General features: G+C 40.2%; 1 long non-coding RNA gene across 1 annotated transcript; it reads left to right on the top strand.

Moving 5' to 3' along the window:
• Positions 1-20,253: 20,253 nt before the first annotated feature.
• LOC131019774 (uncharacterized) lies at positions 20,254-23,001 on the top strand. The gene is made up of 3 exons (XR_009100447.1): positions 20,254-20,493; positions 22,286-22,349; positions 22,866-23,001. It is a non-coding gene; the product is annotated as an uncharacterized LOC131019774 (long non-coding RNA).
• The last annotated feature ends 723 nt before the right edge of the window (positions 23,002-23,724 follow it).

Genomic DNA, 23,724 nt, shown 5'->3' with positions numbered 1-23,724 from the left:
ACAAATCTGCATACTAAGGGTCTTCCTTTCTTTCTTGAGAATAGAACAACTGCTCATCAGGGAACATCTCCTTGATTGGTTCCCCCTCTTCTTTCCTCACGATCCTTCTTAAATGATCGGCCACTTGATTCTGTGCTCCAGCCTTGTCCTTTATCTCCACATCGAATTCTTGCAGAAGTAGAACCCATCGGATCAATCTGGGCTTAGACTCCTTTTTGACCAAAAGGTACTTCAGGGCAGCATGATCGGTGTAGACTGTGGTCTTTCCCCCAAGTAAGTAGGACCTGAATTTTTTGAAGGCGAACACCACTGCCAACATCTCCTTTTCTGTTGTGGAATAATTGATTTGGGCTCCATTCAGGGTCTTTGAGGCATAGTAGATGACATGACTTTCCTTTCCCCGCTTTTGCCCAAGAACTGCCCCTATGGCATATCCACTGGCGTCGCACATCACCTTAAAAGGCATCCCCCAGTCTGGAGATTGTTTTATGGGTGCGGAGATCAGATTGTTCTTCAAGATCTGGAAAGCCTCCTTGCAATCCTCATCAAAATTCCATTCCACTTTATTTTGGAGTAGCCTTGTCATGGGTTGAGCGATTTTTGTAAAATCCTTGACAAACCTTTTGTAGAAACCAGCATGCCCAAGAAACCCTCGCAACTGCTTGATATTTGTTGGGTATGGTAACTTGGCTATGATCTCAATCTTGGCTTTGTCCACTTCTATTCCTCTGCCTGAGATCACATGTCCGAGCACAATCCCTTCTTTGACCATAAAGTGGCACTTCTCATAATTCAAAACCAAACTCTTGTCAACGTACTTTTTTAGTACCTTTTCCAGATTGGCTAGGCATGAATCGAAAGTTTGCCCATAAACCGTGAAATCATCCATGAACACCTCGATGCAGTTTTCAAGAAGGTCCGAGAATATGCTCATCATGCATCTTTGAAACGTGCTCGAGGCGTTGCATAGCCCAAATGGCATCCTCCGATACGCAAATGTGCCGAAAGGACAAGTGAATGTGGTTTTGTCTTGGTCCTCCTCTGCAACCCAAATCTGCATATACCCCGAGTATCCATCCAGAAAACAAAAGTATTGATTTCCCGCAAGCCTTTCAATCATCTCGTCGATGAAAGGCAAAGGAAAGTGATCCTTTCTTGTTTTCTGGTTGAGCTTGCGGTAATCAATACACACCCTCCAGCTGGTTTGCAATCTCGTAGCAATCAGTTCCCGGAATTCATTCTCCACCACTAGTATGCCAGACTTCTGGGGCACAACGTGCACTGGACTTACCCACCTGCTATCGGACACGGGATATATTATGCCCAAATCCAATAGCTTGAGTATTTCCTTCATCACAACTTCCTTCATGGCTGGGTTTAGCTTCCTCTGGGGATCCCGGACTGGAATTGCATCTTCTTCTAACAATATGCGGTGCATGCATACGGTAGGACTTATGCCCTTAATATTGGCCAGGGTCCATCCGATAGCCTCCTTGTACTTACCCAGGGTCATCTTGACTTTATTCTCATCCTCGGGTGTCAACTCTGAATTGATGATTACGGGCAAAGTGTCATCATCACCCAAAAAGACGTACTTGAGATGTTTGGGCAAATATTTCAGTTCGAGCTTGGGGGCCCTATGGATTGGGGGTACCAGTCGTTCATTCTCCTTTAGGGTAGGGATTTTCAGAGCCTCCGTGTGGTTGACTCCTTCGCTCCACGCATTTAGCATCTTCACCGCTTCCTGCAATGATTCCTCTTGCATGTCCTCCTCGGTGATACCATTCAGAATTGCCACATCAAATGATTCTTTGCATGTTATTCTGGGCAAAACCTCCTCAACAACTTTTTCGATCATGTCGACACTTTTCACCATCTCTATATCAGCTGGATGTTTCATGGCGTTGTATATGTCGAAAGTCACTGTCTCTCCTTCGAACTGACATGTTCGTTTGCCCGTATCACAATCGATGCGTGTCCTGGCAGTCTTAAGAAATGGCCTTCCCAAAAGCATAACTGGATCGCATGCTTTTGACTTCCCCATGTCAAGAATGTAGAAGTCCGCTGGGAAAATTAGTTCCTCCACTTTGACCAGAATTTCCTCCAATATTCCTTCTGGGTAAACGTTTGACCGATCTGCCAGTTGAATCACCACTCGGGTAGGCTTTAGTGGCCCTATCTCCAGGTCCTGATACATGGATAAAGGCATAACGTTTATGGATGCCCCTAGGTCGAGCATTGCCTTCTCCACCTTCATGGTTCCTATTACACACGAGATATAGAACATGCCAGGATCCCCACATTTTATGGGCATATCTCTTTGTAAGACCGCAGATACGGACTCGCCCACTTGAAATTTTGCATCGTCAGTGTATTTGACTTTCCGAGTGCAGAGTTCCTTGAGAAATTTCGCACATCTGGGCATCGAGCGTAGCGCGACCAAAAGGGGCATATTGACCTTCACCTTTTTGAAGATTTTCACCAGTTCGGTTAGTTCTTCCTTTTCTTGTTCCTTGGTCATTCTTCCTGGGAAAGGGATTATGGGCTCAGCCTGGTTCAATTTCTCTTTGCCCTTCCCTGTTGCTTTCCTCTTGGCTTCTCTTTTTCGGGTAAGTTCTTCCTCATCTGCCGATCCTATTCCAACCTCCTCGCTAACCTCTGGTTCCTCTTGACTTTTCTTTCTAACAACCTCGGGTAATTCCTTTCCACCTCTAAGTGTCATAGCGTTCACTTTCTTGACCTCCACTTGGGAAGGGAGTTCCCCTTGTTTGCTCTCAAGTCTGGCTACCGCTTGGGCAAGATGCGACAGTTGGGAATTCACATTCTGCATTCCTCATCTTGTCTCCATTTTGAACTTTTCGGTATCTTGCTGGAATTTCACTTGTTGTTGGGCCATTTGGTGCACAAGTTCTGACAGGGAGGATCCTCTTGCCTGTTGAGGTTGTTGCGAGTATTGTGGTGGATTGCTCATTTGCCCTTGGTTTGGCCCCAAAAAGTTGTTGTTGCCGTACCTAAGGTTCTCGTGTTGTCTCCACCCTTGATTGTTATACTGCTGCTTGTAAGGTTCAAAGGGTTTTTGATGTTGCCCCCCATAATTTCCTCCTGGCCGTTTCCCAAAAGCATTAAGCTCTTCATCTTCGAAAAGTTGTGGACATTCATCAGTTGCATGCGAATTTACCATGCAAAGTTGGCATGCCTTCACAAGTTTCCGGATGTTGGGGGTCCTTTGGTTGGATGTTCCTTGGTTCGTCATGAATTTCTCGAACATGTTGCATAGCTTGTCCAACTTGTCATCTTGGGCAGAAGGGTTTTGTACTGGAGCAGTTCTGACTATAGTACCTTCCTCATCCCTTGATTCCTCGGCCATATCGGCTATGAGTTTGAAATCCTCTGCTGCGGACTTGTTCAGGATCGATCCTCCACTTGCGGCGTGTAACCATTGCCTGTCTTGCCTTTGAAGTCCCCCCACGAAATACCGAATAAGATCATGATCCGGTATTTGGTGTTGCGGGCATTTGGCCAGCATCTTTTTGAACCTTCCCCAGTACTCATAGAGGATTTCTCCCGATCCCATCTTGATGTTGCTTATCCGAGTCCTCAAGTTCTGGATTCGGGCGGCTGGAAAGTATTTTTCCAAAAACTTGCTCTACAACTCCTGCCAGGTCCGAATGCTTCCTTCGGGCAAATCGTACAACCACTCCCTCGCTCCTTCTAACAGAGAAAACGAAAAAGTGAGGAGTCGGATGTACTCCCCAAGGGCTTGGCTAGCGGTGCGCACTGTTCCACATGCCATCTTAAAGTCCTGTAGATGCCTTTGAGGGTCCTCCCCGGGCATATCACTGTACTTGGGCAAAATTTAAATTAGTGTATGCTTCAGCTCCCAATTTCCAGTGATCTCCGGTAATACTATGGCTGACGGCCGGAGGTTCAAGTTGTTCGGGAACATCATGTCCCGGAGAGTTTTGTTGGTGTTGTCATTCTGCGGTTTCGGGATTTCTGCCATCTCTCTCTTTGCTTCTAACTGTCTCTCTCTTGCTCGTGCTTCTTGTTCTGCCCTGCGTCTATTACCGTTGTTCAGTCGAACAAGTCGCTCAATCTCCGCGTTAAACAAAAGATCTTCGTTACCTGCACTCCTGGTACGACGAAGCAACATACATTAAGGCAAAACTCACACTAAAATTACAAAAAAAATTACTAGCGCTCTCAGTTCCCCGGCAACGGTGCCAATTTGACGAAGCTGTCGTTTGAGCTTTGTGCAAATAAAATATCCTGTGCCCACAACTAGACTAGCTAGTGGTAAGTCCAGAGTCGAATCCACAGGGAACTGAGCAGTAACTCCTCCTGCAAGGGTGTCACTAAAAAGGGTTTGTATTCTGCAGTGTTCTGACCACAACGTGCTTATGGGCAGAACGGGGTTTCCAACCTAAACTGAAATAACAAAGGTAGATAAATCAAATAACAAAACAATTCTGACTTGGGTTCGAATCACTAAACATGAACTGACACTCGATCATTGGTGCAAAGATAAATCACTATGCTCGCATACCAGTGGTTATAGGCATAAGAATTGTTGCGCCCCTATTGTCACTCGTCACGCACGCAAAAACCCCTTGCCCAATCTATCATTTCAGTGTATAATCCCTTAGAAGGGTCAGCTAATGGAAATCAACTACCCCGGGCAACATCCACGCTCTCTGCGATGGCCTATTGCTAGTTGTGCTTTGCCCAGAATGCTTTAAGATTTAGATAGACCCACTTGACCCTTACGCCGATATTTCACAGCAGTCACGGATCCAACACTCATTGTACTATTTTGGAGGTCGATGGCATTTCGCCTTATGCCCAAAGTATTACTTGTGGCCAGAACTCCCTAGTTAACTAGTGATCAATTAATTAACCAAGTTGTTACAACCTTATTGGAATTAAACCTAGTATATTGGGAATATACTCATACAATTGTTATGCCCAAATTAGACCTCTCGAGTTAAGTGTTCATGCTTAGATCATATTGCCCAAATCAGAATATAAAACTTAGCCGAACATAAAGTAAATAACACAGGCAAAAGATATAAAAGAAAACATAACGTAAACTGAAATTACTTAAATGGAAATATCAGTACCTACGGCCAAAAGTGCCGCGCAAAACATGTACCGAATAACCTAGACTATCCCACAGCCCGGGCAAGCTTGAACTTCACAATAGACTGCACAACAGGTCGGTTCTTCAGCACTCTTGGCTTCAAAAGCTCTTCGGGTATTTATAGGTGCGATTAGGGAAACGTAAGGCCCAGTCCATGGTGTTGTGGTCGGATCCATGCAAAGCATGGAGATGCTTATCCCTTTTCAGACCTAATATTTTGAAGATTTGTTTCCTTTTGGATAAGGCGGTGGTTTGGCCTCATCGGTCTCTTTTGGATAGCTGCCGCCTTCGGCCCATATCATGCTCCTACTTGCAGTCCTGCCTCGCCCGCCTGTTGTGCCTCTGACTTCTTCCCTTGCCTGCCAGCTTTCATGCGGTACTTATGGGCATAAGGGATGGTTTTGCCTCCAATTCCCCTTTGCTTCCGGCGCATACCTCTTTCATGAAAAGTGACAGCAGTTTCGACCCCTGGAGCACCTCTTGCCCACAAGCTGGTCCTGCCATAGAACTACGCCCTTCCAGGCGACCAAACAACACAAACTAAAGGAAAAAGACTCGATCTAGACCTAAAACAAACACAAAAACAGAGCACAAACCTGGGCTCATCACCACCACATAAGCCTCTACCTTCCTTGTGAGTACGAGACAAGTAACCATTTTCTTCTTTCTCCAAACTTATTTCTCCTTTGTGCGAAATAAGTTTGGGGGGAGGGTGAACACGGGTTACTTATCTCATTTATCCGTTGTTTATTTTTATTTTTATTTTTATTTTCTTGTTTAGTTACTTTAGTTTAGTTATGTTACAATAATTAGTTTTGTCTACTTTTTTGGGCTTTTCCTTGTCATTTGATGAAGTATGTGTTGGGCTTATGATATGAATGTTATTTTTGAAAACAAATTGTTGTGTGTCAATTGTTGATTTTGCATGTAGAGTTTGAACTTGTGATAAATGAGCTAAATGTTTTACCTCCAAGAACTTGCAAATAAAATGAGCTTGTGAGAATTGAGCCCTTGATTGTCATCCAATTACAATCTCATTTTGTTCTTGAGTGTAAATCGATTGAGCATGTGTTTTGGTCTCTAGAACTTGCCATTAGTCATCTCTTGAAAATACAAATAGATGTGTTGTTAATATTGAAGTGATTTAAGGCCATCCTTGTTAGGCACTTGACTTAAATTGTGTCCAAATTCTCATATGATCCTAGTTTACCCTCTTTGTGCCTTGTAGCCTTTCTTTGAATTAACCAATGACGATAAAGGAGTAGAACTTAGATTGTTAGTGGTTGCTTTGATGAAAATGTATGGGAAATGATTGAAATTACTTGTCTAACTTTGATTGAGTGAAAATCACTAGTCCCCTATGAGCTCCAAAAGAAAATAAAAGAAAAAATAAAACAAAGAGAAATGTTGAATAAAAGACTATAAAGGGGAGTGATTTGCCTTTTGAATCATGATCTTGATAAGTATTCATAGGGTGAAAATGAAGAAATGTGGGGATATTGGTTGTTGATTGATTAGAAAATAACAATGGTAAATATGACTTGATCATCTTGTGATTGTTGATTGGGAGATATGAGTCATTTTGCCTAAAAATACCCCACCTCACCAAAGAGCCCTCATTACAACCTAATAGAAGCCCTTTTTGATCTTTATTTGTAACACATTGAAGTACAGAGTTAAGATAAATGGCAAGCTTATGGTAGATTGCATACATTGTTTCAATTTGAGTGCAAGCACGTCCATTCTAAACACTTTTGAGTTGAGTGCTTCATTCAAATATTTACCTTGTGAGGATTCAAGCTTGGAAAGCTCTAATGTTGAACTCATTGACACTTGCGATTTCTTGAAATGCATATCTACTTGTGATACTCATTTGAAAAAATTTTGAAAAAATTTGAAGCCCTTGAAATGACACCAATTCATTCTCACATGTTTGTTATCTTTTATTTCTCTTCTTTTTGTTGTTTGGGGACAAACAACGCTTTAAGTTTGGAGGGTTGACAAACATGGTTTTCATACCTCAATTCCACATGATTTGTTGTGATTTCCCTTCATGTTTTGCTTGTGAATGCTTGTTTGTGCCCTAATGTTTAGTTTTATGAAGATTTAATGCTCGGTTGTAAATTTGGTGTGATTTCAGGGAAAATCAAAGATAAGTTTGAGAATTGTGAAAATATGAGGTTGAAGTACATCTCGAGAGGAATATGTGAACGCAAACAACGATTAAATCGGAGTTTGAACGAGGGAGAACAGAGCCGAACAAGCGGACTGCGCACAGAGCCCAGGACCCCGCGGTCCTGGTAGTGGCCTCTGCTCTAAAATCATCCAGAATGCACGAACACACCCGCGGTCCGTGCCGCAGCCGCGGGCTCGACCGCGGGCCTCTCCAACAGCTCCCCCATGGTCACGGCCGTGACCGTGGGAGAAACACAGAATTCATCCTTTTGGTAGGGTCCGGACGCGATTTTCAGCCCTTAACCCCTTTTCTTTCTTCATTTTTCACATCATCATCCACCACAAATCACCTCTCCAAACCCTAGCCTCCATTTTTCTCCTCCAACCCATCAATTTCTTCTACCATTTTCTCTCTTCCACACATTAGAACAACACCAAAATCAAAGAAAGAAGGGGAAGACTTGGAAATGAGCTCATCAAGACTACATGATTGAAGATCAAGATTAGAGGATTTGTCTATGAATCCTTATCTGTTTATATCTTTGTTTATGTTTTCTTATGATTTGGGATTTATTTTTATTATTAATATGCTTGGCTAAAATCTCTTATCTTAGGTATCAGATTAGATGGATTTGTAATGGATTGATTTCTTTGTTTAATATATATCTTGATTGTGCTTATTGTACGTTATCTTTTCAAGCCCTAGATTTATCTCTTGTATGATTGGTTAGCCACCTTTTGTGCATTTCTAATTTGTGATTTAGATCGGGAGAGGATAATTACAATAGATTAAGAGTTTGATACATATCATCTCAACCAACCGGGAGGTTGAGAGTTGGGTGAGGGCTTGTTGATCTTTTGTGCTCTTGGGAGTTATAGGTTAGAAATTGACCGGGGACGGCAATTATGATCCATAATCTACTGTTTTAGTCATCCGGGAGAGGACTAAAACTAGTGGGGAGATCGCCCTAGATAAGTAGGTCATATCAAGATTAATATTGATTTAGATTGAAATTCATTACGATCCATCGAAATCAAGTCCCTATGATAACTTTCCTTCGAGTCATTCCCCAATTTATTAATTAAGTTTATGTTATTGTTATTTAGTTTGCTTGCTTTAATTTAACTTTGTTTTAGTTATAAACATCTCTTGAATTTTGATTGTCTAAATAGATTGAAAACAACTTATTAATAGTATTTAGAAGTTTGAATTTACCAATCCTTGTGGAATACGACCTTGCTTCCACTTATTGCAACTACACCGTGCACTTGCGGCGTAGCAAAAATAATAGCGAACAGTTGTGGGTGTTCGAATTCTTTTGTTCTTCCTTTACCAGGCTATTGGTAAAGCTTATTTTCGTGGGTGTTGGTGGTGAGTGAGGTTCATTCACGCTTAGAGAGTTGATTGTTGTTCTTCTCTCAATTATTCACGGTTGTGAGGGGTTTGGAAAGTTATAGAGGTGATAAAGCTTGAGATTTTGTCGTGTAAGTCCTTTGTATTATTTATCTTCACTAGTGGATGTTTTACCACTGGGCATGGCCCCCCAGACGTAGGTTGTTTAACCGAACTGGGTGAACAATTCTTGTGTTCAGTGTTGTTACTTTCTGCGATACTTTTACTCTTACTTTGTTTTGCACGTTTTCTACTACTTTGTGTGTGCAAGGTATATGCAATTGGATAGGTAACTTTTCAAACATTACACTTGATACATAGTTGAAAATTACGTTTTTATATTAAGAATTTAATTGAGAAATTAATATTTTATTTTTAAATCATATTTTACATTTATTTATTTTTTGATTCTGTTTGATATTATATAATATTATGTTAGGTCCGGAGGGTCTCGAATAGGTGTATAGGGGGGGAATACACCTATAGGCTAATTTTTGAAATCTCAACACATAGATCAAAATGAAACTTTGAACACAAACTCAGACACCTGTTTACTGAAAAGAGTTTTGACCAAACCAGGATTGACGACTGATACTGAATACTCTTCAGTAAGGAGTTATCAGTTAAGTCAAAAGAACTTAACTGATGCACGTAAAGCTTCAGTCGAGTTTGATAAACAGAGATGTTATAAATCTTACTGACTATCAGAAGATAGATCAGTCAGACTGATAACACACGCAGCGGAAAACTTTTATTTTGTGATAGCCTGTGAGTTGAGAAAGTTGTTAGTCTTAAGTTTCTCTTTGCACTTAATCAGTTTTCAGTTTACAAAAGGAAGAGCACAATTAAGAAAGTAAGTACTGAAAGCTGTAAATGACACAGAGTTTTTTACGTGGTTCGGAAAATACTTCCTACATCCACAGTCGGTTGATCAAACCAACAACTTCACTCTGCAAGTGCTTATGGGGGCACTGCAAACCGATGCTCGTGCTTACGGGTGCACAGCAAACCGAAACGTGTGCTTGCGGGTGCACACAACCGAAACAACTGAAGATCCAATCTTCAGTACCAACACACCTTGTTGGATTTCTCACTCCTAGCACGCTCTGATCACTAGGATCTCACGGAGACAGAGTACCTTCTTAAACTCCTTTGCAACTCAAACACTCAATTTTGTTGGTCGAAGGGAGGTTCGAAAACTTGCTAACTAAACTTCAAAGAACAAGTTCTTTGGAGTTAGTTTGACCTAGGCTTTGGGTAAACAAGGTTTGCCTAAGGTCTAAGAGAATTTATGTAATCAGCAGTGAATGATTTTTGGCTTTGGGATTCTCTTCTTCGATTAAAACTTTGGAGAGTTTGGGCTTTAGCTGAGGAACAATTTTGACAGAGTTTCAGCTTATGTTGTTGAATTGGTGAAGATTGAAGTGATCCTTGAGCGCTATTTATAGGAGAAGTCTTGAATAGATCCGTTGGCAGATAAGGTCTTCATGATTTCTTCCGTTAGAGAGTAATTTGAACTTGGGCTGAGGCTTCAATCTTCGAGGTTCCTTGTTTGGTGAGAACGACTATCTTGAAGAGCAGGAGATGCGACATCTCTGAAAAGGTAATCACCAAAGAGGAGTGTCCTCTGCAGAGAAAGGACGATCCTGAGATCTCTGCATTTAATGCGGCTGTACTTCTGGAGTGCGTGGCTTTCTTTGAACGTTGGAGGTTCAGTCCGAGGAAGAATGTTTAACTGATACTTGACTTTAGTATCAGTTCGCTGATTCCACGTGGCACGCATTAAGTAATCCATTCAAAACTGATTCTTCGGTTGTTGCTTCAGTTGGCAACTTCAGTCTTCAGTCTTTAATCCTTCGTTCTTCAGTCTTCAGTCTTCAGAATAGCAAGCTAAACTAGAAAAATAACTCTAACACTTGAGTTCGAGCAGTTCTAGTCTATTACAAAAGAAACCTATTGATTTTGGTATCATCAAAACAAGGATTAGGATATTTCATTAAGTTCCCAACAATTTCCCCCTTTTTGATGATGCCAAAACCACACAGCAGTTCTAAGCGAGAAAAAGACTGAACTCAACTTGACAATAGAACCTAAAACTTGTACTTAGAGAAATAACATAACAGTTCAAAACAGAACGATGACACGACAGAAAAACATTAATCAGAGCCTGGACAAAAAGTCATTGTCTTCAGGATGAGATCAAAAGAAGTTATTTTTTCATTAACGAAAGACTGATGAGACATCAGTCGAGGTATAGGGCAAGACATACAAGGGAGCAAAAAATAACAAAGAAAACACATGGGAAACCCATGGACTCCAACAGTCTGCTTGTCTGCGCCTTGAACTTCTTGATCTTCATCTTCAATCTTCATGTTCCTAAACTTGTTCCACTCATACTTAGTTTCCATTGACTTGAGGTCTTTGCTGAAACATCATCCTTACACCTTCTGGTGATCCTTTTGCTTTACCATCTTCAGTCTTTCGAGAAGATGCAGGGAACTACCTTCGAGAAGGTTTTTCTCTGACTTCCTACTTTCCTCCTTTTGGCAACATCAAAAAGAGAGTTGATGATGGAAGATATGATCGGATAGAACTCAACTCCGATTCTCAAGAATTTGTGAGAGGACTTGAGAAAAGGATGAGTCCAGAGATGCAGAAGAGGAAGACGCCAGTGGGGAGGTGAGAGATTGTTAGGTCCGGGGGGTCTCGAATAGGTGTATGGGGGGGGGAATACACCTATAGGCTATTTTTAGTCTATCTACCAACCTCAATCAGAGGGATCTCAGTCAGAGATAGAAAAGAAACTTTTCATGCAAACCAGACACCTGTTTAACCGAAATTAGTTTTGACCAACAGGGTTGACGACTGATACTGAAAGCTCTTCAGTAAAGAGTTATCAGTTAAGTCACTAGAACTTAACTGATCCACGTAAGGGCTTCAGTCGTGTTTGCAAAGAAGAAGGTGATATCTTTCTTCCTTACTATCAGAGGATAGTGAGTCAGATTGATATCATACGCAACGGAAATTAAACTTAGTTTCGAATAGCCTCGGTGGAGCAGATAGTTGGATTAGGGTTTCTCTAGCTGTTAGTCAGTGTTCAGTTTTATCAATTGAAATAGCACAGTTAAAAATGTAAAACTGAAAGCTGTAAATAACACAGAGACTTTTACGTGGTTCGGAAAAACTCTTTCCTACATCCATGGCTGGTTGATCAGACCAACAATCCACTCCGCAAGTGCTTGCCTGGTGCACTGCAAACCGTAAACTGAAGATAAACTCTCTTCAGCACCTACACACCTCGCGTAGGGTTTCCCTACCTACACACCTCGTATAGGATTTCAGCACCTACACAACTCGCGTAGGATTTCCCTGCTAAGCACACCTCGTGCTCAGACTTCCCTTTCAGAGTTCAGAGTACCTTCCTGAATCTCCGAGTCACTCAAACACTCTTATGGGGGAGAGGTTTAAACGAGTGCCAACTATACTTACAAAGAACAAGTTCTTTGAAGCAAGTTTGACCTTTGGCTTCTGGGTACACAGAATATATGCCTAGGGTCTAAGAGAATGTATGTAATCAGGAGTGACTGATTTTGGCTTTGAAATTCTCTTCTTCGATTCAAGCTTTGAGCGGTTAAGCTTTAGGCTGAGTAGCTATTTCGGCAGAGCTTCAGCTTATGTCGTTGAATCGGTGAAGATTGAAGTGATCCTCGAGCGATATTTGTAGGATAACTCTTGAATAGATCCGTTGGCGTAAATCGTCTTCAAGATTTCTTCCGTTGGAGAGCAATTCAAATTTTGGCTGAGGCTTCAATCTTCGAGGTTCCTTGTCTGTGTGGAAACGGCTCTCTTTGAAGGACAGGAGATGTGACATCTCTGAAAAGTAGCCACCAGATAGGAATGACCTCTGCAGAGATAAGATATTGAGATATCTCTGCATTTAATGCGGCTGTACTTGAGCGTACGTGGCTTCCTCTGAACATTGGAAGATCAGTCCTAGGAGGAATCTTCAACTGATACTTGACTTTAGTATCAGTCTTATGGCGCTCATTAAATAATCAGTCTTCAACTGATTCTTCAACTGACACTTCAGTTGGTAACTCCAGTCTTCAGTCTTCAGTCTTCATTCTTCAGTCTTCAGTCTTCAGTCTTCGACACCGCAACTAAACTAGAAACGAACTCTAACACTTAAGTTCAAAACGATTATAGTCTATTACATTTAAGACCTATGAATTTTGGTATCATCAAAACAAGGGTTAGGATATTCCACAAGGTTCCCAACAGAGATGAGAACGGAGACGGAGAAGTGAAGGAAAGGAAAGTATGCATGGCATTTTGGAGATATTCATGAGATGCGGCTATGCACACGAACCTTAAAGGGAGAGGGGGAGATGAAAGAGGCTGCCTTAGAAGAGGGAGAAGGCTGCCTTGAAGGAAGAAAGAGAGGCTTAAGAAGAAGAGAGAGGTGATGGGGGTGGAGAAAGAGGGAGAGTATGGGAGAAGGGCGTGAGAAGGAAAAATCAAATCAGTGATAGTCGTGAGGACTAACACTGTCGATTTGCCAACACGAGGTCTCGGAAGAAAGGACCTTGTGCGGCTGAAGATGCCGGCCGACAACGAGAGAGAACTCGTTGTTGTTGCATGCCATGGAGGTGTACAAGATATCTGAAATAAACTTGATAACCTCCGGAAGCTTTGAAGCTCCTTGGCGCCAGGAATGAGGATCAAAGACACTCGCGTCGCTGGATATAAGTGAGAGTAGAGACAAGTTTGACGTCGGAGAGACGTTGAGATCCAGTGGAAGGGTCCTGTGAAGACCAAGTATGTGAGCGTCATTCTCCCACTCCATGACTTCGCAGTCATAGATTTCTCCTTTGTCGAAACAATATTTTTCTCTGCAACTTTTTGAAAGATTTGAAATTTTTCTCACAGTGAAGGCTGTAGAGAGTTGTTAGTTGATGCAGAAAAACAAACTAAGACATCAATGTATAAATAGACTATTTTACCAAGAAGGAAGATGAAAAAGTTTTTTGAAAACTGTGCCTAAAATGTTTTTGAAGGAAAATTTCACGTCCGCCGTCACTGCAGGGGACGGAAGCTTCAAAAGGTCACTACAAGAAAAATGCTAATAGACAACATGCAAAGCAATTTTGTCAAATCAATGAGATTCTCAAGAAATTTTATTCCAGAGGCAAAAGGTTGGAAAGATTTTTAGAAAAGATCAGGACAAGTTAAATCAAAATCAAATCTTCTTAAAAGTACTTGTCCTTCACGGATATTTCATTTTCCAACAATCAGTCAGAGATTTTGAAACACACTGATCAGTTAGAGAAAGCTTTTGAAAGCAAACAAAAGACTTATAACTGAAATAACTCATTTTCAAAGTGTAAGTTGAAGATACTTACTGGTCGACTGATTATTGTAGTCAGTCGATACCACTGATTCTAGATGACTTATCAGAATAAGTTCTCTTCAGATGAATACTTGTCTTCATTGCTTTCCACGTCAGCAGTTGTAGAGTATTGTTCGCTATTTTATTTAACACGCCGCAAGTGTACAGGTGCAATTGTGTACAGTAGCAAGCAAGGTCGTATTCCACAGAGACTAATTATTATCAATTTCTATCCTAAATTATTCTACTCTATCTGGACAAACGAAATTGAGAATTTTGTTTTTAAACTAAATAAATAAATAAACACTGGAAAGAAAATAAATCAAGCTGTGAAACAGAGAAACAGATAAGACAAGATTTCCCAAGGCAAAGGTTTCAACAGATTCTCCTAACTAACATGTTCAATTCAATTAATAAGACGATTCCTAAGGCAACCTCTAAGCTAGTCCATACCCACTCCCGTGGCATACAAACCGTTGATTACATACAAGGCTACCATCCCTGGATCGCACTTCTAACATGTAACTCCTAAAAGTTCCTAGGATTAACGCCCTCATAGTTATCAATTCCCTTTAGAATTAAAATAAATGTGTTCTATGTTCTTAGTTCAGGTAATAATTATCATCTCCCGATCTCCAATTAAAACCTACGATTATGCTAAATTGGTGGCCAATCAATAAAGCAAACAATTAAAACAAGAACATAGAAAGGAATAACAATCCAATTAATTGAATCAAACATTCAGAAATTCAAACCATGTTTACTCCCTAAGCCCTGGGAAAAAAAGGGATTCTAGCCACATATAGACATATGAACTAGAATACAATTCTCAATAAAACAAATAAACATCCACAAGTAAAACCGTAGTAAAATCGAGAATCTTCAGTCTTGCTCTTGCTCTGTTCTCCGTCTCTCTCAGCTCTCAGGAAAAGTAAAATATGATATAAGATGATAAAAGCTGCAGAGAATAAGTTCTTGGGGAGTATTTATATGCCCAAGGTCTTGTAGCTCTCAAAAACACCCAAAATCGCTAAAAAAAACGAATTTTGGGCGGAAATACGGCGACTCGCGCGGCCACGTCGCGCGGCCGCATGGCTGGCCCGCGTGACGAAACAGAACTCCTGACAGCTTTGCGCAGCGATTTTGTTTTGGCTCGTTCTCACTCGTCCGAACTTTGATTTATGATCCGTTTGCTCTCACGAACTCCTATCGAGACGATCTACAACTTGTATTTCAGCCACTTCTTCCAAATTTTGCTTCATTATTTCTGAAAATTCGTTCAAACACAAGCAAGTGACAAGTTCTTGACCATAAACCAATATAATCTCAAATAAATCAACAAACGCACAAAATCCTCATAACTAAACATAAAAAATGACACACCAAGAGGTAAAAATGCATGTTTATCAAGTATCAGTTGGTTGTCCACCAGTCATCTTGACTGTTGAGGAGAACTTCAAACACATCATCACTCTTCTGGGTTGATGAGGCTGATCCTTCCACACAGATCGTTGAACATTTCTTCAGGAAGAGCTTTGGTCAGCAAGTTTGCTCTCTGAACTTCGGTCGGAATCCATTCAACTGAGATATTCTTGTTTTCAACATGATCACGAATGAAGTGATGGCGAATAGCAATATGCTTGACTCTGGTGTGATGAACTGGATTATGTGAGATTGCAATAGCACTGGTGCTGTCGCAATAGATTGGGACTTCTTTCTCTTCGATCCCATAGTCCTTCAGTTGTTGGACTAACCATAGGAGTTGTGAACAGCAGCTTCCCGCAGCAACATATTCAGCTTCAATTGTGGAGGTGGCGACTGAAGTCTGCTTCTTTGAAAACCATGAGATAAGCTTGTTGCCTAGGAATTGACAAGTTCCCGAAGTTGATTTACGATCAATTTTGCATCCTGCAAAATCTGAGTCTGAATATCCGGTGAGCTTGAAGTCATCGTCAGCTGGGTACCACAATCCTAAGTTGGGTGTGCCTTTGAGATATCGCAAAATATGTTTTGCAGCATCCATATGAGCTTCCTTTGGATCTGACGGATATCTTGCACAAACCCCGACTGCATACGCGATATCTGGTCTGCTAGCAGTCAAATACAGCAATGACCCAATGATTTCTCTGTATTTGGTTGACGATACAGATTTTCCTTCTGATCATGGATCTACTTTCCAGTTTGTGTTCATTGGAATCTTGACTGATTTCATGTGCTGAATACCGAACTTGGCGATCAGTTCCTTGGCGTACTTTGACTGGTTGATCAGTATTCCTTCGTTGATCTGCTTGACTTGTATTCCAAGAAAGAAATTCATTTCTCCCATCATGGACATCTGAAACTTGTTAGTCATGATATCAGCAAATTTCTGGCACATGCGTTCTGGTTTAGATTCGAAGATTATGTCATCGACATAAATCTGAACAAGTAGGAGATCTTCTCCTTCTTTGAGAGTGAACAAGGTTCTGTCCACTGAACCTTTCTTGAACCCTTGTTCTACAAGATACTCAGACAGAGTATCATACCATGCTCTTGGTGCTTGTTTCAAACCATAGAGCACTTTCTTCAGCTTGTACACCTTTTCAGGTCCTGCAACCTCAAGGCCTGGAGGTTGTTCCACATAGACTTCATCGGTGGGCACTCCATTGAGAAATACGCACTTCACATCCATTTGGTGTACCTTGAATCCTTTGTGAGCGGCAAAGGCTAAGAAGAGTCTGACTGTTTCTAATCTGGCAACTGGTGCAAAAGTCTCATCGTAGTCGATTCCTTCTTCTTGCCTGTATCCTTTTGCTACTAGCCTTGCTTTGTTTCTCACAACATTTCCTTCTTCGTCTTTCTTATTTTGGAAAATCCATTTCAAACCAATCACTTTTGCATCGTCCGGTCGATCCACAAGTTTCCAAACTGAATTCCGATTGAATTCATTGAGTTCTTCATGCATTGCGATGACCCATTGAGTGGACTTCAGAGCTTCTTCAACTTCCTTGGGCTCTGTAGATGATAAGAAACAGCTGAAGTTCTTATCTTCGTTGATGCAGTTCTGATTGATATCAAAGACGAAGTTGCACATTGATCTTTGAGTCTTTACACCGTCTGATGGTTCTCCAATGATGTTCTCCTTTGAATGGCTTCGATACTTCTTGATTTCTTCTAGCGATGGTGGAGGTTCTTTAGTCAGAATGGTTCTGAATTGTTCAGCATTTTCTCGAGCAGGGGAGTGTTGAACTGGTGTTGCTTCAGCAGGCTCAACTTGTTCTTTGCCAACCGGAGTTCCCCCTTGACTGATGCTATCTGCTTTGGCTCCAGTCTGAGCTTCAGACCTTTGACTGATCTTCTGATACTTAAGCATTTCAGTATCTTCTTCTTTTCCGAGTCCCCACACTAAGACTATAGAAGGTTCGATGTTGTTCATTTCAGTTCTAGAAACTTCAGTGTTCTCAACACTTCTTTCAATTTCCTATTTCATGAAATCATAAGTAGACTCAACAAAAACAACATGTGGTGTTTCTTCAACTCAAAGAGTTTGAGAATTAAACACTTGATAGGCTTTGCTGGATCGTTCAGTTCCAGGGTATCCAAGAAAGATTCCTGGATCAACCTTGCTATCAAATGTGTTTAATCTCCTCTTGTCATTGTTGTGGATGAAACATCGGGAACCGAAAGCATGTAAATATGATATTGAAGGCTTCTTGTTCTTCCATAGCTCGTATGGAGTTTTTCCATGTCTTTGAGTGAGGAAGGAGCGATTCTGCGTGTAGCATGCGTTGTTGACTGCTTCAGCCCAAAACTTCAAAGGGAGTTTTGATTCGGCTAGCATCGTTCGTGCTGCTTCCTTCAAAGACCTGTTTCTTCTTTCTGCAACTCCGTTCTGTTGATGAGTCCTTGCTGCAGAAGTTTGATGACTGATTCTTTGTTCCTCACAGTAGTCACGAATGACAGCATTGAGGAATTCAGTCCCTCGATCTGATCTGATGCTGATGATGTTGACTTCCTTTTCTACGCTTAGTCTTCTCAGCAGCTTTGGCAATTCCAGCAGTGTGTCTCTCTTGTTGTAGAGAAAGATAACCCAAGTGTATCGTGAAAAATCATCCACGACAACTAAGGTATACTTCCTACCACTGTAACTTCTGGGAGAGATTGGGCCAAACAGATCCATGTGAAGTAGTTGAAGAATTCTTCCAGAGGGATGTCTTGACTTTGACTTGAATGATATCTTGGTTTGCTTTTCTCTTTGACATGCTTCACATTCTTACTTCTTCTGGAACACAATAGAAGGTAAGCCTTCTACCAGTTGATGTTTAGCAAGCTTGTTGATCGTTTTGAAGTTGAGGTGGTTGAGTCTCCTCTGCCACAGCCAGTTGAGCTCCGAGCTGCTTTTGCTGATGAGACATGTTTGTGGAGGACTGTCTTCCCATGAGACGACGTAGAGACTTCCTTATCTGATCCCTCTCAGAACCACTTTCCTTTGATTGTTTCTGATAGTGAATTCATTCTTTTTGATCTTCACTGCGAATCCGCTGTCACAAAATTGACTCACAGACAATAAATTATGTTTGAGTCCAGAAACATAGCTAACATTACTGATACTGCGTTACCCATGTCGAGTACACCATAGCCTTTTGTTTCTTCGATTGAGTTGTCTCCGAATGCAACGTATTGAGTTAGATATTCTTTGTAGCCCGTCATGTGCTTCGAACAGCCGCTATCCTGGTACCATGTTCTGATTGAGGCTTTAACTTCTTCCTTCTTTTTGTGTTTCCTATTTTTGACCTGCAAGGAAGAGTTAATTTAGGTACCCAATCAATGTTTGGGTCCTTCATTGTTAGCTCGTGTTCCTTTTGGAACCCATATCTGCTTTAGAACTGGTCTTGGTGTTGATCTCTTACGCTTTGCCGGTTGTCTGACTGAAGTAGTCGGTGCTTCAGTTGGCACATGAGCAAGCTTCTGTTGAGCTTTCCTTTTTAGAGCCTCACTCTTGTAGAATCTTTGTTTGGTGATTTGTTGAGGTCTTCTTTGCTCTACAGAGTATCTCCTTTGAGATACTTGTGTCATTCTTGACTGATGGAGACTTGACTGATGTTGTGAAACATGAGTCATATGATGTCCAGTTGCATGCTGTCTTGATTGGCGTTTGGCTCGTCTGGACTTATCATAGCTTTGTCTCCATGGATGTTGTTCTCTTTGGAAGTGAACTAGTTTCAGTTTCTGTAACACCCCGTACTTTTCCTAATGTTGAGAGATAGTGTCTTAACACTATTAAGATATCGAGATACGAGACTATATTTTTATGAGCAGATAAGACAGATTGTCTTTAAATAGAGTTATGAGGGAATAAACCAATGACAGAGTTAGAGTGAAGAGATTTGAGAAATGTGTTGAGATAGAGATGCTGATTGAATTGAGCTGAGATTTTATTTTTATTTCCAACTACCGGGAATAGAGTTACCGGATACCGAATTATCACAGTTTGACTGTCCTATTAAGAAAATAAGAATAATGAGTTGGAAATAGAGTTGAGAAAGAAAGAGTGAGGAACCTTGATGAAAAGAGTCGGTCAGAGAGACGTCTAGGTTGTCTGTGTTTGCCCACTGCTTTGATGCGATGTTATGTGAACTTACGTGACTGATTGATTATGTGATTTCTGTTACGTGTGTCATTATGACCAAGTTATTATGATTTTTTATTTGAGACTTTAGCACTTGGAATTTTGATTAAGTTTTCAAAGCAAGTGCGGTTTATTTTTACCGAGAAATCGAATGATGCCGGTTTTTGGAAATTTTTCCTAGCATAATATTTTTAAATTATTTTTCCTACGAAGAGGAATATTATAATTGAGTGAGTGCACTAATATTAGTGCTATAATTATTTTATTTGGTCACATGAATAATTATGCTATGGCATTATATTATTGAGTAACATTTCCATAATTATTGTGATTATTATTTAATCACCCTTCTCACACTATTTTTTTTAATTTCTCAACCATGTGACTAAATACCACAAATTTGCCAAGTGTAGAGATTGAGAGAGTGTAGAGATTAAAGAGAGAGGGTAGAGATTAGAGAGAGAGAGAGATCAAGGCATTAATGCCAAATATCCTTTAAGATCACAAATCTTTCCTAAGATTTCCAAATCAATTCATATCTTGCTAAAGAATTTCTCTCTCTCCTTCACCCCAAATTTTCGACCACTTCACTCTCTCCCTCATCTCTCATATTTCCTCCATTTTCCTCCATTGTAGAAACCTTCGGAGCTTCCAAAAATTATACCAAACACCTCAATCCACTCTTAAATCTTACATAAACACATCCTAGCTACTTGAATTCAAGAGGATCATTGAAGAGAGGCTTCCAAGCTAGAGTGAGAAAGTGTGGGTCTTGGTGAAAAATTTGGGTAAGTGATCATGTATTCCATAAATCTTGCTTGAATGATGTTGTATGTGAGTATTCTTGAAAGATTGAAGCAAGAAAATCACCCCCTTCTTTATTTCTAAAATTTTCGAAAAATGGGTCTTCAACCCTTCAAAAAAATTTCTTTTTCTTTTCTTGATTTGGGGTGAAAAATGAGATTTATGTGATGATTGGTGATGATTGATGTGTTTTGTGAAGTATATGCCTTGAGATGTGAAAGTTCGATGGAGTTTAGTTTACCCAAAATTGGGAACTTTTGAGTTGATGATTAAAATGATGAATAGATGATGAAGATGAGTCCATGAGATGTCTATGATGATGATTGATGGAGTAAATCGAGTATATGATGTCAATTGATGATTTTGATATGAGTTAGTTTAATAAAATTAGGGATATGTGTATCCATGCTCTAATTTGTAAATTGATGGTTTACATGTGAGATAAATGGGTTAAGATTGAAAGATCTATGATTAAATTAAAGATTCATGTGTGTTTATAAAATTTCAAAGAGTTTAGTTTAATAAAAATTAGGACTTTCTTGTCTATGTGTCTATTAAGTGATTTGGCTTAAGATATATGTTTTTGAGCATGATAGTAGTGTCTTATTATCTTTGATTAAGTCTTTTATTGGCTAAGTAAAATTTTGATTTAATTTAGTTTACGTGAGTTTTTGAGTTATGTGATGTAAGAGGTCATACATGAGTGTTTGAGTAATTTTGAGCATGAGAATGAAAAGAGAATTGAATTGATGCGTTCGTTGAAACGTTTCCCTTGAGATTTGAGTTAAAATGTAAAAGAGGAGAGTTAATTTGAGTATGATGAGTATTATAATGTGCTTGATGTTTTTGAGTGTTATATGTGTTTAAAATGAGCTTTGATGAGTTTTCTTTGAAGGAATGTTGAGTTGAGCATTTAAAGAGTTTGAGATGAGATTTTGGTGATTTTCGTAGGCCTACTGACCTACTGTGATCGACGGTTTGTCGATTTCAAAATGCTTTGAAAATTTTATAGAAAGTCCCTACATGAGTCCTGAGCACACCGGTAAAATTTCAAGTCATTTGGACTTTGTTTACTATTTGTATAAAATGAAAAACCGAAACTGCACATTACTACCGAGAGTTTCAGAGAACAAGGGAAAGAGTCATTCATTTCAGTATCTTCCTGTGTGATCTAGCTTTCCAAATGTTTATGGTATTAACCTTATTGTATTAGCTAGATATAAACCAAATTTGAGCCCAGTTTGACAACATTTACTATATTTCAAAAATCCAAGTTTTCGATTGCTCAAAACTGCCGAATATGGTAGACTGTAGTAAAACAGTCATATATCCTACAATACTTGGAGTTTTTTACTCTACATTTTTTTATATGAAACTAGACTCGAAGACCTTTCTTTTGGTATGAGTCTCGAGTCCAGGAGGTGTCGGAGTCAGAACAAGTTAGATTTTGAAGTTGAGTCAGTGTAAAAATAGAGCATGTTTTGATGATGTTTGATTGTGTTGTCTTATGTGCCTTATGTGATTGTGTTGTCTATGTATTTGAATGAAGTTAGACGAGCCTTATATGAGAGATAAATCGAGACTTAGAACCATGATTTTCTTGAAACCTATCCTTGAACTTAAGGATTTGAGATGAGTGAAGAGTTTATATTGAGTTGAATAAGGAGATAGAATATGAGATAGAGCATAAATTAAGGCATGAGAAATTGTTAATGAGTTTCTAATCGAGATTTATTTTATGACATGAACCTTCGATGATGGTGATGATCCCTGAAGACACGAGCAGAGCAAGGAAGTAAGTAACTCCGCTTTGACGGGAGATTTTGAGTAAGGTCTTCAGGTGGGCAATATTTTGAGTATACGTTTATCATTCGAGCTTTCTAAAATGATTTAATGATGTTATGAGTTTAGCAAATGTTTTGAGATAAATGATATTTGTGAACTGTTTGACTTGCCAAATTTTGATGTTGAGCTTGTATGTTACCCTCTACTGATGAGATGAGACGAATTCGGATCCTGCTACAAGCGGGGTTGTGTACACAGAGGTGACTGTGAGCCGTCTTCGGGTCGGCCGGTCACGGTGCTTGAGAAGGAGGCCTACTTCTCAGTACCTTAATAATGATGATGAGTTGTAGATACGGTACATACATGACGTATACTTTGTCTGCAAACACTTATTTATGATGTTGATTATGAAAACTGCATGCACAGATTCATTTATGCTAATTTATTTCTGTGTATTGCTGAGATGTGGCAAGCTTCAAACTTATAGCTCTAAGAGCGCCTTTCTTGTTTTTCGGCGTTTGCCCACTGAGTATTATGTACTCACGCCCTGCATGTATTTCTAAATGTGCAGGCTAAGCAAGGAGCGAGATTGGTCTGGTGCTGGTGGGGGATTGTTAGATGATGTATTTACTTTATCGTATTTCCTTTTTAGCGATAAAGTCTTGATGTGGAGTTACTTTGATTTTGAATCAAGCAATTTACTTGCGGTTATATGTCTTCATACATATAATCGATTCGCCTTTTGCTGCGATACTCTGCATATTATTCTTCCTTATGAAAAATGAGTTATACCTGTTTTGTTTTTGTTCGTGAAATTCCTGATAATTAAAAAGTTATAACGACGTTGACATTTGTACCCTTGGGTTCATTTATGACGATTTCCTTAACACCTTTTGATGCGAGCTTCCGCTTGATGTTTGACCTATTCATCTTATCTTTTATTCTTTTAAAAATAGTCGTATCGATACTCGTACCCCGCTATTTCTAGCGTCGGGAATCGGGCTGCGACAGTTTCTGACTGATGTTGTTGTTCTTTCCCTTGGACTGGTGAGGAAGATTCTGCTTGAGTCCTGATGTTCCTTACCCTATCTTTGACTGAAATCTGCTTTCCAATCTTCTTAGAAGGATGATCTGGTTGGGGGCTTCCTTGGCTCGTCTGTAGCTTTGAGGAGGAGGAACAATTGTTGTTGCCATCAGTTTGGGTTTCTAAACTTCTTCCATATCATGATCTCTTGATTCTTCTGAAGTGGTGTTTCTAGAAGCGTCAGCAACTTTCTCGATCATGATATTCTTTCCTTTATCAGTTGGAGTGACCTTTCCTCCGATGCTTTCAACAAGGCCTTTTGAAGGAAAGTTGGTCATCATGGGAGACTTCATCATGCAGTCCTTGACTGTTTCTTCCAGTTTGTGATTGGGCCTCTTGATTTCAT

Source organism: Salvia miltiorrhiza, chromosome 4 (assembly GCF_028751815.1).
Source record: "Salvia miltiorrhiza cultivar Shanhuang (shh) chromosome 4, IMPLAD_Smil_shh, whole genome shotgun sequence".
Taxonomy (NCBI): Eukaryota; Viridiplantae; Streptophyta; class Magnoliopsida; order Lamiales; family Lamiaceae; genus Salvia; species Salvia miltiorrhiza.
The sequence above is the reverse complement of the archived record's forward strand: the minus strand, read 5'-3'. Positions and strand labels throughout refer to the sequence as shown.